This window comes from Gobius niger (assembly GCF_951799975.1).
Source record: "Gobius niger genome assembly, chromosome: 1".
NCBI lineage: Eukaryota > Metazoa > Chordata > Actinopteri > Gobiiformes > Gobiidae > Gobius > Gobius niger.
The window spans coordinates 61,254,973-61,270,828 of record NC_136852.1 but is presented as its reverse complement, the minus strand read 5'-3'; the positions used below and the strand labels follow the sequence as shown (position 1 = coordinate 61,270,828).

Here is a 15,856-nt window from a genome sequence, read left to right as displayed (position 1 = left end):
TCTGAAACACAAAGAACACAACATATGTTTTATATCTTAATCCTACTTTATATTATAGTCTCTACTTTCAGACGCTCATCTCTGCCCACAGGCCCAGGTGCTCAGCCAAATCAGGCCCACCTCACCATTTCGACTTTTTAACACAAAAAATAGCTTCCAGCACTGGCTGGCGTCCTTCCAAAAGAGGCCAGTGTGGTAGACTTATTTACAGCCACATCTCACTATCATGGCTCTTAATTCTCACCCCAAAGGCCAAATTACAAACACAAACACAGTCAAATACCCCCCAGAAGTTGTTTAATAAGTAAAAGTGTGTCCTCATTGTTTGTTCTGAAGCTCACCCAATGTTTTATCCAATTATACACTAATGAGTATTTTTGTGTAGATGCATTAAATCCCTACCTTTCATGCTGTGAGAGAAATTAGTTTTTTCCTTTTTTTTAACGAGATTTTTGCGTGTGTAGAAAAAGACTAAATGACATACAATGTCACGTTGTAATCACTAAACAAATCAACATACTTGGCTTATTCAAATTAAGTTTAAATGTGTTTTCCCACAGAGAGTTGCTCATTAGTGAAACAGTTAAGAAAGTTAATCCGAGGCTCCACGACTGTTCAAATGGTGATTAACAACTAACAAATGAACCACATATTTATTTAATCTATTACTGCATCCCAAAATGATTTGAACCTATCCGACCCAAAAAATGTATTTTTATGGAAGGAAAATTAATTAATTATCATTAACGATCATTAATTATCAATTAACTTGAATCTTATTAGGAAACAAAGCAGAAACTGTCACAAGCCGTTACTTGTAACACATCATGAAACTCTTTCAAACTAAATAGATTTTTGACCTAAAGTAGCCTGTGCCAGAGCTGCCTGGCACAGTGTGTAGGTACTCTCCCTTCAGATTAGTAACAAGCGCTTGCCCAAATATTTGATCAGTGCCATGCGTAATTCAAGATGTTGGATCATTTTCATTAAACAGTTTCACCTTATAGTGTGTGGCTGTGCGCTGCTATGGCGGTGATTAGAGCGTACGATGGATAAAGTGTCTCTAATCTTGGCACAAGGAGGAAAAACAGGCTAAAAAGCTAGCCTGTTAAACAGGACATCTTTGAGTGGTGTTTTGCACAGATGTTAGAAGCTACATTAATTAATTAATTAATTAATTAAAGAGCTAGGTTTCATCCGTTGTCCCAGAGCAAGGTGTATCCCGTGACAAAACGTTCATATCATACATTGATAACATTTGAGTGTTCGCTTTGTGACTTGCACAAGAGAAAAGACAGTGGTGCAGTGGTAATTTCCTGAAATGAAAACATTTCTCTTCTTCACCTTAAAGGCACACTGTGTAACATTTTGGACTATACTGTTGCCATTAGTGCAAAACATGCTCCTATTGACCAGCTCGACACAGAATGTGCTATTACTGCAGGGAATAATCAAAGAATGGATTTGGATGAGGACCTAAGCTACTTAGATCTCAAATTCTACTGACTTTAGTCACATCTCCATGGAGACGAGCTGGAGACGTACCCACTCTCTCCGCTTAGGAGAGCTGAGCCGCTCACAGCAAAAACACATGTTTGTTTGTACATTTATGAGGTAATTTTCCAATGATGAAATGATCTATCATAAAATCAATGCTAGTATTTCAATTTTATTTATAAGTAAATTCTACGCGGTGTGCCTTTAAAGAGGCTAGATGCAAGTTGGCCGTTTTATACTCACTACTGCCACCTCAGGTCATACATGTAACTGCACCTTCTGTATTAAGCTCGTGCATGACGGCAATTCGGACCCGAAGTAACAACGTTTTGAATGACAGTGCAGGATTTTAGAGGCAGTTGTGGTGAATAGGTCTGGGCTCATTCTACCCCTTACGACATTGCTGGAACATGTAGGGGGAGGAAAATACATCATTTTGACATTTTTAAACTCCGTATAGTCCCTTTAAAGCTAAGAGACGCCTTCCTACAAAGATTTGTAAATGTCCATAATGCAGATAAGCGCACCTATATGTCACAGGGTACACCTTGAAATAATTATGGTAATGATTAATTATTTACACACAGTTCGAGCAGATGAGGACAGTGTGTCATTGGCTCTGTCCCGTGGGCTATGGCAGGCTGACATACACTGATCAAATCACTAAAGAGTGCCAACCCGCATGACCACTGCAACACAATGTCATTTTCTTTTTTTTTTACAAAGTTTATAAGCATACATTCATTATTATTTATTTTAAAATTCAGATGACTTTTATCTGCCCATCGGAAATTAGTGTCTCCACTGACCAATTCATCCATCAACATCACCGCTACCTGTCAGAGTACCTCAATCATTTTGAGGGATTGACTTCTTCACACACACAGACGTTCATAAAGAAGTCATACCTATGCATAAATTCTGGGCATCGTGGACCGGAATACAAATGGTGACCTCGGTTGCCTGTCAGCGTCTGATACATACGAAATAGATGCAGCTTTTCATTGTCTCTTCCCAAAGCAGCGCCACCAGCCGATCTAAACTCTTCCATGTGCAGCACTTGTCGAATAAAATGACATGGGCTGTCCAAACTTAATGTGAATAATTACATGTCCCCTTTGTTATGATCATATTCGACCACCTTTATTATTTTTTTGTTTCATCTCAGCTCGCCCTCAAATAAAAAAATAAATAAATACAAAATCTGTGAGTAGATCGAGTTTCATCATGTAAAACAATGGCTTTTCCTTGCTACACTTTCAACCCTAAAATTATGTGGGTGTGTGAGTGTGTGTATGTGTGAAAAAGATATCTATCAGTATGGACTGTGTTGGTTTGCATCTTAAAGTAAAGTTAAAACCCATTCTGCAGGCAGCCATGAGAATTGCACATGTTAAAATGACTATACAAGGAGTATAAAGGCGGGATAATATCTCTGCAGCCATCCATCCATCCATCCATCCATTTTCTTCCGCTTTATCCGGGGCCGGGTCACGGGGGCAGCAGTCTCAGCAGAGATGGCCAAACTTCCCGATCCACACACACCTCCTCCAGCTGTTCTGGGGGGACCCCGAGGCGACACCAGGCCAGCTTGGAGACATAGTCCAACCAGCGTGTCCTGGGTCTTCCACGAGGTCTTGTCCCACTAGGACATGCCTGGCAGGTTTTTCTACCTTTCTACTTTCTTGTAGTCTTGGGGTATAATTTGAGTCCATCCTCACCTCCTCCATCACCATGTGGTTCCCCAGCGCTACAGACTGGGACAAGCATGGACTGCAGCGCATTGTGTTTATTGTTCTTTATTGTTTTCTATGAATTTCGTTCCGTAAAACTCGCTGCTCTTTGATGACATCAGGTACACAACCAAATGGCGAACTCAAATGTCTACAATACTTTAAACCAGTTTAGTTTTACTGCGTTCAAATTAAAAAAATCCATTGCATGTTTTGGCAGTTGTCCGTTCGGGTGCCGCAAAAGGTTAATCTTGTTGTATAGATATCAAATGGATCAGGATAGCTTTGCTCTAAAGAGAAATATGGAAAACCAAATTACACATGACATATCGACCACTCGGCGTGTCTCTTTCCTTTGCGTGAGCTGGCATGGCTGTCTCGTGGCTATAAATCCTCATTTGCTCTCATATTGTGTGTCCTGTTGCCTTTCCAAAACATTCGAGCAACCTGTACAGCAAATGCTATTGTTAAGACCATCTCAGGCGGGGCAAATAAAGAAAACGCATTATAATAAGTACACAATATTAAGCATTTGTAAAGCATCGGAAAGTGGTTGACTCATCATTTATAGAAATTCGTCATCACAAACAGAATATTCTTACTACAAAAGTAACACCATCTTTCTGTCTGGAACAAATCATCCTTATTGCACCAATTGTACAATCATTGCAATGTTAGATATTTATAAAATTATTGGAATTTTTGATTGAACTGACCACAAATTAAAAAACACATCGCTCCGCACACAATCTGAAAGTGGCACAATGGGTTCACTTTTCCAGTTCATCCTCTTTTTCAATCACTGCCCATGAAATTAGGCCAATCAAAACCTAATCTTTTCAACTCACTGTCCATAAATTCATGGAGGCAGCAGTAAAATAGAGCAGGTTATTAATGTTTGTTTGAATTTGACTGGCATCTGTTGCGGGATTATGAACGCAGAGATGCAATAAATCTGGAGATGGATGGTCTCTTGTTTCATATGCTAATGATCCATCACTTACACCGTTATCCACGGACCACTCACTGTCAGTCCCTCCTATGGTTTTTGCGTACTGTGCTATACACATTCGAAGAGTGCAGAGGGATACTAAAAACTATAAATAGATCTCATCTAATGACATAGTCACAAAAGACAACCTTGAATATTTGAGTCCAACTTTCTTTTTCCACACAGTTCTGTGGCAGCCATCGAACCAAACCCAGGAACAACAACTTATTTGCCGTTAAAATGCATTCTCCACAAAAGCAATCTCTACCAGTTTAGACAAAGCAATTGTCAAGCCCTAAAACAACATGGTGACACATAGCACTTTAGAAGATACTGTACATCTGGTGTTATTGTGTGAATCCACGGCGTAAAAACACAGGCAGCTTACAGAAGAACACAATGTGGTTTCCAAGCAGCTGTTAGTTTGAAAGTGGCACCATCACACCTGCAGGTGAGAGGCAGAGTGACAGGTGAGACAGATCCGTCACAGTCAGACTGAGGTGAGGGTGCAAAAAGAGCTGCGTGCTGTTCGCACCAATGTGAGAGTGTGTCATGGCAAGTTTACTCTGTCGGGGTTCAAATCATTTAAGATGCAAGTGGGTTTTAGAAAAGGGACAATGACAGCAGATCTTTGGTAATTGTGGATTCTACGTTGATGGTACTGGCAAATAGACTGCAGGTGTTATGTAATTGTTAGTTGTGTTTGTATGTCATTTTTTTTATATACTGACATAATTCAGGCATTCACATGAGATACAGAGACACCTTGATCCATTCGAGGTCAAACTGACGGAAGGACTATTTCATCCACCAGGTAATGAAGCCGAACCCTCCACTCGTCCTCCAAACATACTTTTAATACATTTACTACTACAGTGCCTCTCGTAAGTATTCATACACCTTGAACTTTTGCACATTTTGTCATGTTTACAACCCTAAACATAAAGATTTTATTTTGATTTTTTTACTGAACGTTCACACACAAGTTACAGACAACTGTGAAGTGAAAGCTAAATGATACATGATTCTGTTATTTTTCAAAAAATAGAAAAGTGAAAAGTGGGGCTTGCATAAGTATTCATACAGCATTTTCTGAGTGCATCAAATTGCCTTTATAACATTCCTAATGACTCCAGAATGTTCACACCTCACCCTAACGGTTAAATAGAGGTCACCTGTGTGTAATCTACTCTCAGAATAATTTCAGCTGTTCTTTTAGGCCCTCAGAGCTGTGGTCGGAGTGTATTGGTCACTAAAACACATCATGAAGGCCAAGGAGCACCAGAGAGGTCAGGGATAAAGCTGTGGAGAAGTTTAAAGCAGCATTAAGTTATACAAAGATTTCCCAAGATTTAAACATCTCCCGGAGCACTGTTCAATCCATCATTCAGAAATGGAAAGAGTAAAGCACCACTGCAGACTTACCAAGACACGGCTGTTCACGTAAACTAACAAACTGAACAAGGAGGACACTGGTAAGAAATATAACCAAGTGCCCCAAGATAACTCTGGAGGAGCTGTGAAGTCCTGCCGCTGAGCTGGGGGAATCTGTACATGGGACAACTATAAGTCGTATCTACACAAATCTGGCCTTCATGGACGAGTGGAAGAAGAAAGCCATTATTGAAAGGAGGCCATTAAAAATCCCGTTTGAAGTTTTCTAGAAGTCATATGGAGGACACAGCTCCATGTGGAAGAAGGAGCTTTGGTCAGATGAGACAAAAATTGAACTTTTTGGCCCAAATGCAAAACGTTATGTATGGAGCAAACCTAACACTGCTCATCGTCCTGAGTGCACCATCCCCAGTTTAAAATATATGGGGGGGAGCATCATGCTGTGGGGCTGCTTTTCCTCAGTGGGGACTGGGGAGATTGTAAGAATAGTTATGAAGACGGATGGAGCCAAATATGGGGACATTTTGGAGGAAAACCTGCTGGAGTCAGCAAGAGAACTGAGGCTGAGGTGGAGATTCACCTTCCAGCAGGACAATAACCCTACATACAAAGCTAAATCTACAATGGAATGGTTCAATAAAAACATATTAATGTGTTAGAATGGCCCAGTCAAAGTCCTGACCTAAATCCTATTGAAAAATCTGTGGAATAATGTGAAAACTGCTGTTCACAAACGCTCTCCTTCTAATCTGACAGAGCTTGAGTTGGTTTTTAAAGATGAATGGGCTAAAATGTCAGTCTCTACATGTGCAAATCTTGTAGAGTCAGAACCCAAAAGACTTGTGCTGCTATTACAGCAAAAGTATTCATTCATGCTGTATGAATACTTATGCAAGCCCCACTTTTCGGTTTTCTATTTTTTGAAAAATAACAGAATCATGTATCATTTTGCTTTCACTTCACAGTTGTCGGTTACTTGTGTGTGAACGTTCAGTAAAACAATCAAAATAAAATCTTTATGTTTAGGGTTGTAAACATGACAAAATGTGCAAAAGTTCAAGATGTATGAATACTTTCGAGAGGCACTGTATCTATACGTGTAGTGTTAACATTTGTTTTCTGCATAAAGAGTTTGAAACTAATGTCGTTTGCTTTACATGTAGTAGAAGCTAACTAAAATCGCAAAATGACCCTTCCAAATATTTCAAAAAACGATTGAAAAACTAATTTGGGTGATCCACATTGACTGTGTTTACTTCACTTTTAAACACTGGCAAACTATGCAAGTCTCTTTTTCAATCATTCTTTATTCAGACAAAATATGGTCCATAAAAGAAATGTAAACCTGACAGACACAAAGAGAAGCAGAATCTTCAGCTATAGTCCATATACAGTGAACTATATGTTTACATACATGTAAACATATAGTTCCCAATGTAAGCGCTCATCAAATGCCTCCAGAAAACAGAACTGTAGCTGACACTGCTCTGATCAGGCCTTATTAAAACATTAAGAAACATTTCAAGCATTGCTTTAATTTCACATTTGACAAATAAACATTCTTGTGGTACCTAAAAACGGTTCTAAATCATGCTGCAAAGGACATAAGGTCAGGCCTTAACAATAAGCAGTTTCTTAATTGCGCTGAGCAAGAGGAAATCCATGCAGTTACATAAATAGACACATTCTGTTTGCCCTAACAATAAAATAGCTGTGCATGTATAAATGTACCTAATCTGACTTGGTGGCCCGTTAGCGTAAGGGCCAGTTTCTCCCTAATGTGTGTGTGCTGACACTGGTAAAGCAGCACGTGGCATCCCATCCTTCACACTGAACCCCCCCTCCAGCACACAAACGCACACCCATGCACCTCTGCGTAAGCACCCACTGTCCAGATAATGAAGTTTAATGACGGCAAAGCTCGGTTCAACGAGGGAGGAGGAGCAGGAGTGCGGTGGATAAGTACTGGACCAAGGCACAACATTATAGCACATGTCTGTGCCTGCAAAATAACAAGCTTTACAAAGTGCATCAGTCATGGAAGTAACAGAACAGAGTCAGGCACAATTTCACTGGACCAAGGTAGTTATATGCAAAGGTCAGCCTCATATAGCGCCATGTGTTTCCGTTATTACAATTTACGATGAGGATTTTGTCAGCTTGGATTAATTGAGTCGAAACATGAGCATCCATTAAGTCATCTTTAGTTTTATCAGTTATTCTCAAGTTAATATTGCTGAACAAATACAAAAACCCAGTGTCGGCTTCATGTTATGGCAAAAAAGTGTAGTCAAAGTCTAAATCTAGTGAAATGCAAGATTGTTGCTATCTGTAATTTTGTCCACGAGGTTGATCTTTGAGCAACATAAGGTAACCATATAGAATAGCATGGGGGGTGGTAGTAATGCAACAATCTAAGCATTCATCTGGGAAGTGAAAGGTCTGCAGTGAACACAATATTATGTCTTTGGATAAGACACCGTAACATGACTGGATGCGACAGGAATAGCCTGTGGTGTGAAAAATCTGCCAAATCACCTTACGACTGGTTTCCTACAGAGCATAAAAAGGGAGCAGAACAAAATATTAAAATAATAAATAATTGAGCCAACTAAAATAAAAATAAATTACTCCCTTTAAAGAGGGGGTATTATGCTTATTTCAATGACATAGCACCAGTCTATAGCACACTACAATGATGACCAAACCTTCTGTTGGTCTGTAAATGCAGTAAATTAGAATAACTGCCTTGTATAAAATTGCTCTCTCAAAATGGCTGTAGTGAATGTCTTGAAATAGGCCTCTGTCTCTTTAAGAACCTCTGACCCTTTCCGACACGCCCCCTCCACACGCTGTCTGTGGCATCAGTGGGGAGGGGGTTCTGCTGAGGAGCAGTGGTTGGTTACTCGGCTGGTGACGAAAGCTCGGAGGCGTCTCCAGGAGGTGGGGGCGTTCCTAGGAGGACTCAGGCAAACCTGTCCCTAAAATGGCTGCCATCAGAGTTTTTACAGATTACTCAAAAATATGTGAATGTGCCAAGGCAACACTTCAGGCATGTTTTTAATGAGGGACTGACATAATAACATGATGTAAAGCTTGAAAAAGTCAATTTTGCATAATACCCCCCCTTTAAGGTTGTTGTCCTTTGTTTTACTCACACACACATATACTACCTGGATCAATAACATCCAACCTGATCATAAATCTTGGCCACAGTATGAATAGTCCCCTGGCCTGACACGCACAGTCAGCAGTCTAGGTTCCAAAAGAGCATCACAACAATATGTTCGCAGGCCAAATTAATGAAAGGTGAGCTGCACAATGGGGAACCTGCAGTGTGCATGCATCTGCTGAGGGGACCGCAGGAACTCAAACTTTGCACAATACTTCTTTGAGAAACTGTATTGGCTGCACTTTCCTTAACCATAAACACAGAGAGAGGTGCAAGGTTATGGTACATGCACTTACTCCACTCAAACAAGTGGGGGGACAATTTTAGAACATCCATCCATCCATCCATCCATCCATTTTCTTCCGCTTTATCCGGGGCCGGGTCGCGGGGGCAGCAGTCTCAGCAGAGATGCCCAAACTTCCCGATCCACACACACCTCCTCCAGCTGTTCTGGGGGGACCCCGAGGCGACACCAGGCCAGCTCGGAGACATAGTCCCACCACCGTGTCCTGGGCCTTCCACGAGGCCTTGTCCCACTAGGACATGCCTGGAACACCTCCCGCAGGAGGCGACCAGGAGGCATCCGGAACAGATGCCCGAGCCACCTCAGCTGGCTCCTTTCGACGTGAAGGAGCAGCGACTCTACTCCGAGCTCCTCCCGGGTAACTGAGCTCCTCACCCGATCTCGGAGGGTGCGCCCAGCCACCCTGCGAAGGAAACTCATTTCGGCCGCTTGTATTCGCGATCTTGTCCTTTCGGTCATTACCCAAATCTCATGACCATAGGTGAGGGTGGGAACGTAGATCGATCGGTAAATCGAGAGCTTTGCCCTCCGACTCAGCTCCCTCTTCACCACGACAGACCGATACAGCGACCGCATCACTGCTGACGCCGCACCAATCCGTCTGTCGATCTCACGCTCCATCCGTCCCTCACTCGTGAACAAGACCCCGAGATACTTGAACTCCTCCACTTGAGGTAAGGACTCCCCACCGACCTGTAGAGGGGAAACCACCTTTTTCCGGTGGAGAACCATGGCCTCGGATTTGGAGGTGCTGATTCTCATCCCGGCCGCTACACACTCGGCTGCAAACCGCCCCAGAACGTGCTGAAGGTCCTGGTTCGTTGGAGCCATCAGAACAACATCATCCGCAAACAGCAGAGATGAGATCCTGAGGCTCCCAAACCGGACACCCTCCGGCCCCTGGCTGCGCCTAGAAATTCTGTCCATAAAAGTAATGAACAGAACCGGTGACAAAGGGCAGCCCTGGCGGAGACCAACACGCACTGGGAACAGGCCTGACTTACTACCGGCAATGCGAACCAAGCTCCTGCTGCGGTCATACAGGGAACGGACAGCCCTTAACAGAGGGCCCCGGACCCCATACTCCCGGAGCACCCCCCACAGGGCACCACGAGGGACGCGGTCGAACGCTTTCTCCAGATCCACAAAACACATGTGGACTGGTTGGGCGAACTCCCACGAACCCTCAAGCACCCGACGAAGGGTGTAGAGCTGGTCCAGTGTGCCACGACCAGGAGGAAAACCGCATTGTTCCTCCTGAATCCGAGGTTCAACTATTTTTAGAACATGGGAGACAAAAACACTGCAGAGGCTTCGCTGCAGCTCCTTCTAAAACAAGCACTGATTAGACCGACAGGAGCTACTTAGAGCTGAAGACTCTGACGAGGCATCGGTGTTTCTTCTGATGTGAGCGAGAGGAGGATACTCTCAAGAACAGACAACATTTGCAGTCATTGTTGAACCAGATCCCCAAGTAGGAATAAGGATAAGGAATAAGCCACTTTTAGATAAATATAGAATATTTATCAAATATGTTTGAAATTAAAACCAAATACCTGTGAAAAGATGCATGATTTTGTGTAAGCTCCCAGTCATACAGGGGTTTGCCATCATAGAAACCATTCTCAAAAAGTAGTAATTTGTAGGATGTAGAATTGAAGATGTATTGCCTCTGTCATGGCACACTTGGAGGAAGCAATTGTTTGTCAGGTTCTTAGCTATAGAAGCAGTTTATGTTTGCATAGAGTGGCATGCACTCATGATGAAGACATGACTCTGCAGAGGACATCATGTCTGCAATGCCTGTGCAATTTCATCATTGAAACTAACCAAATTACAATTACAACTGAACAAGAACAACTTTAATCTATCAACTCCAAACCTAGAAATGTATGCTATTCCTAAACATCCCCAAAAGTAGCTAGTAGCCATGTAACTCCTTAGTACAGTCAATGGATGGCACTTCTCACTTGCTTCCTGTGAGCTTGGACCAGACGCTCCGCCCTGGCCTTACACTCGTCACTCTTCCTAATTGAAGTGGTCCGTGATGTGACTATCGGTAATCACTGATAATCTGATCCAAAGCCTCGGCAGCCTGTTTGTTGCTTAGTGCTGATTGATTAGGAGCCAGATACTACGCACTAGCTCTAGATCTTATCAGACCAGAAAAATCCAGCTGCAGCTACAGGCTTAAAGAGGTACCACCTTCTTACAAACATAATCAAAGCAGCAATCTCTTAGCACTGTTATGCAGAACGCCTTTGTATAGTTTTGTTCTTAAAGTGACAGTAAAAACTAGGGAAGTACATTCTCAATTTCATGAATCGATTAATTGGTAACTTTATCAAAAGATTATCGATTAACTGTTAAACACCGGCTATAGTGGTGAGTACATGTACATGGACAACACCGCCTGCGTGCATAGGAATCTGTAGAAAATGTGCATCCACCTGAGGTATTGTTAAGAAAGTAATTGATAGTCTTTCACTATTCACGATGTGACTAAAGACCTTGCCGCTGCTTCTATCAGGACACATTTTCACACGGCGGTTCCATAATCACCGCAGTGCTCGTTCCATTCCTAATATAGCACAGAAGCAGAATCACAATGTTAGAACAAACAATGTCTCCAAGAGAAGTCAGAACTATTGAGCATCGACAAGCAATTACACCTTTGTGAGTGGTGTTGACAGAGGTTAGATGAAATGATGAGAAATAGTCTTTGCAACAGCCACTTCAACGTTGTTATTTTTGCACTGTCAAAGTTTTGAAAAAAAAAAATCATAGATCTTCAAGATATCAAAAGGAGTCATTTTCAACCACAAGACACATAAAATATCGACTGAAAGGAAAAACACCTGCTGATCAGTTTGACATTTGTGAGAGAGTTACAAATCATGCATGACATCTTTTGGGAGAATATTTTGGCATTCACATTTCTGGTTCAAATGGGAATGTTTTTTTCTCCTTGTTGGAGATACCAGCATGCAACCATACATTATTAGTCATAGCAACATTAGTGAGATTAAAATATTATTATAATCGTGTTTAAACTTTTTCAAGCTAACAGTAGTAGTAGAATCATAATAGGTTATTTTTTTTGCCATTCATCATCAGTGAAGGTGCGTTCAAAAACAAGGATTTTTTTATTATTTCTTTTTCAGCTCAATTATGTGACATGAAACATAAACAAAAAGTTGATGAGTCTGATGGCAGAGTTATTTAGTGTTCACAAGGCACAAAGGCCAAAAGCTGTGGGGTGGGAGGGGTGCTGGTCTGGATGGACCGTAGCCTTCTGTCTGAGGGGAGAGGGTCAGACAGTCCGTGTCCAGGGTGAGTAGGGTCAACAAGTGAGTAGGAAAGTAGTGTTGTGTAACTTAAGAGATTACTGCAAGAAAAGGAACTTTTCTTACATATGAAATCTCAGCACTATCCCAATTTGTTTCGGCATTGTTCTACCATAAAAACATTTTCAGGACTCGCAACTGATTGTATTAAAAAAGTTGTTGGAGGCGTAATTTTTGGACCAAGCATAGGAACTACTATGAATATCCAATCCAATTTTGTAATGTAATATTTTCATTTCTCTTGCACCTTACTCAGCCTGAGCCTCAGATTGCAAACTTTACTTCCTCCTACATGCTGTCACACTATCGTTCTTATTGTTTCGGTGTTTGTGCGGTTGTCACACTTCATGCCTTCTCCCCTGCTCCGCCTCCCCTCCTCTGCTTCCCTGGGACGGTAATCCTACCCTATCTGACAACAACAAGCCCGTAATCCTACCTTTCCTTTACACACAAACACTCTGCAACGCACAGGTGCGGAGTCAAATGCAAGAGAGAGATAGAGTCTCAAAGCACACCGGAGCATATGTAGGAGTTGAGTGCATCATTAGACAAGGCAAAAATACAGTATAACATATGCTATGTCATGATTTATTAAGATAATCAGATAGTGAATGCGTTTGGTGATACAATCCTGATTGAACACAGCTCAGGTGGCTTGAAAGGTAGCCTCTCCAAATCCATTTTACAAATTCTTCATTCTGTGGCTGGATAACTGTGTTAAAATTGATTTGCATGATCTCCATATGCATCTCTCTAAAGGTGAGCATGTAAAGAACGACTAATCAGAATGTGTTATCCCTGGACCATTGTTAAGGAGCTGTTAAAGTACAACGCGTCCTGGAAGATTTAATAACAGGCAACAAGTGCACTACTTAACATTGCAAATCTATCACCGGAGTCAAATATCCTGTCTGCTGGAGTGCAGATTCAAATGTGATTGACAGAATGATCTTATTACACATAGGGACAGCTCTTTGTGATTCAAACACACAAGAAAAATAATACAGATGCATTGGAGAGGTGATAATGATATTAATATACACACAAGGACACAAACATACCAAAATAACATAATCCACTGGCAGGTGGAGATAGCTTAAAATGACGAAACTAGGTGTTCCAATGAAAATAAATTCTAAATATAATTGATTGACTGCGGAATTCTTCCGCAGTCAATTATTGGTTTTCATGTTCTTTATTATTATTCCTCTTCCATCTTTTTCCCGATTTTCTAGAGCTTTCAGCACCTTCATACTTTGTGCAATTTATGCAAGTTATGCATCAAAATGTTGCGCATGTTGAGGAGAAGGGTGCTATTACTTTTGGGACTTCTGCAACTTACGGTTTTTCCGCAATTGGCCGAAATGTCGGAGATTTTTCCCATTGACTTATAATGGGGCTGCCGCAAATCCATGCATTTCTGCACTTTTTTCTGCATTTTATGCAATTTCTGCACTTTGTGCAGGTTCAGCTTATGCAACTTGTGGGTTTTGAGAAAAAATTGGCCTTCTGCAGTTTTCCAGTTTTTTTATACAGGAGTTTGAAATTTTTGCATTAGTGTGTATGTGGACCTGTCGCATTAGTGTGTATGGGGGAATCCAGCCAATCAGGAGACTCCAGGCCTTTCAGCCATTTGTGCAGCTTCTGCCAATCAAGCACTGAGGCCATTTCAACAGTTTGACCAGTTTATGGAATTTAAAAGTTTATGCAATATTAACAATCTATGCAAATTAACCACTTTATGGGATTTAACCACTTTATGCATTTTAAAGCGTTTATGCAACTTAAGAGTTTATGCCATTTAGGATTTATGAATTTTAAAGAGCTTATGCAATTTACATAATTTATGCAAATTAACCCATTCATGCGTTTTACCACTTTATGCAGTTTATACAGTTTATGCAACATGACATTTTATGCATTTTACCAGTTTATGCAAATTTGATTATGCAATTTGAAGAGTTTATGCAATTTCTGCATTCGCTTCCCGCATTTCCGCAGTCAATCGCAATGGCGCAGCCATTGCATTTCTAGTTACATTTGCATTCTTCTTCCTGTTTGGTGCAATCTGAGCTGTGGAGGTTTGATCCAGTCGGCCTCTTAATCGGTCTCAATTTAATAAACCTAAACCTAATTTGCATACATAAAATAGAGTAGTTTACCAATAACAACCAGATAATAAATGTACACAACACATCTAAAACGTATCAAATATGGCCGACTGAAGGCTGGAAAAGAGGTGTTCAGAACTTTGCGACAATCAGGATGCTTAGACACTCGCAAGTGACATCAGTTTAAAGCGAGTACGACTGATCTTCAAGTCTGTAGTCAATCTTTCCAGTGACTCTCCATTACTCACCAACGACATGTTTGGATCCGACTATTTCGCTCTAAGCAGCTTTCATTCAGTCAAGTACGCAACAAACACGGGGTTTAGTCCCACGGCTTACAATTCGGCACAAATCCCATTATGGTATATCAGTCCATATCCATCTTTGGGCACCTCCCGTGCGCTCTCCCTCTGTCTGTCAGCACTGTAACTCTGAACTGTAGGCAAATACCCCATTATCGTCTATCCATGTGCGCCTGCTTGCTACTATCAAGTTCGTCTCATTCCATCTCCTTCCTTCCGTTATATTCCCAAAGCTTGGAAGGAGACAGAAAACCCATTTAACCATCTATCTGGTCTCTTCACTATTTCCGCGACCCTGCGCTTCACTCATCTCCCAGACGCCTAGCTCATCTGATGCCGGAGCAAATTTATCAATTTATCTTTACATCTGTCCTTCCAGGCAGACATGATTTCTGCTCATATGGCCCGCAGTTAAAATGTGTGGAGATGCTTGTCGATCACGCTGTCAATCATATGTGACGATTCAGAAGGTGATTTCGGGTTGCATCTGGGAGAGCGAGTGTATTTCAATATGATCAAAATCAAGCTAATTTCACACATCCGGCTTATCAAGCACATGTGACTAATGAACGACGCTGTACAGATTTAAACATTCTGATACCTTTCTGACGAGGAAGTTGAATATGAGTAGTAGGGATGCACCAATACCGCTTTTTCTAAAACCGATACGAGTACTTTGATTTAAGTACTTGCCGATAACGAATACCGATACGAGTACAAGGCATTTTCTTCAACTTACTTTTTCACAGCAGATTGGTTAGGAATTAGTTAATTTACTCATTTACATTTCCTTAAAGGGGCTTGATGCAAGTTAGCCATTTTATGCTCACTATTGCCACTTCAGGTCATACGTGTAACTGCACCTTCTATATTAAGCCCGTCCATGACGGCACTTCGGACCCGAATTAAAAATACTTAATTTTAATATTTTTAAACTCTGTATAGTCCCTTTAAGAAAAGTAAGCTAAACTGTTAAGAGAAGTTATATCAAAATTATATTATAC

At 41.3% G+C, this 15,856-nt stretch overlaps 1 protein-coding gene across 1 annotated transcript in view; it reads right to left on the bottom strand.

The window, feature by feature from the left end:
• Window positions 1-15,856, bottom strand: part of LOC306962074 (transmembrane protein 132D) — a 224,595-nt gene that overhangs the window by 164,474 nt on the left and 44,265 nt on the right. The gene's annotated exons all lie outside the window — the stretch shown is intronic.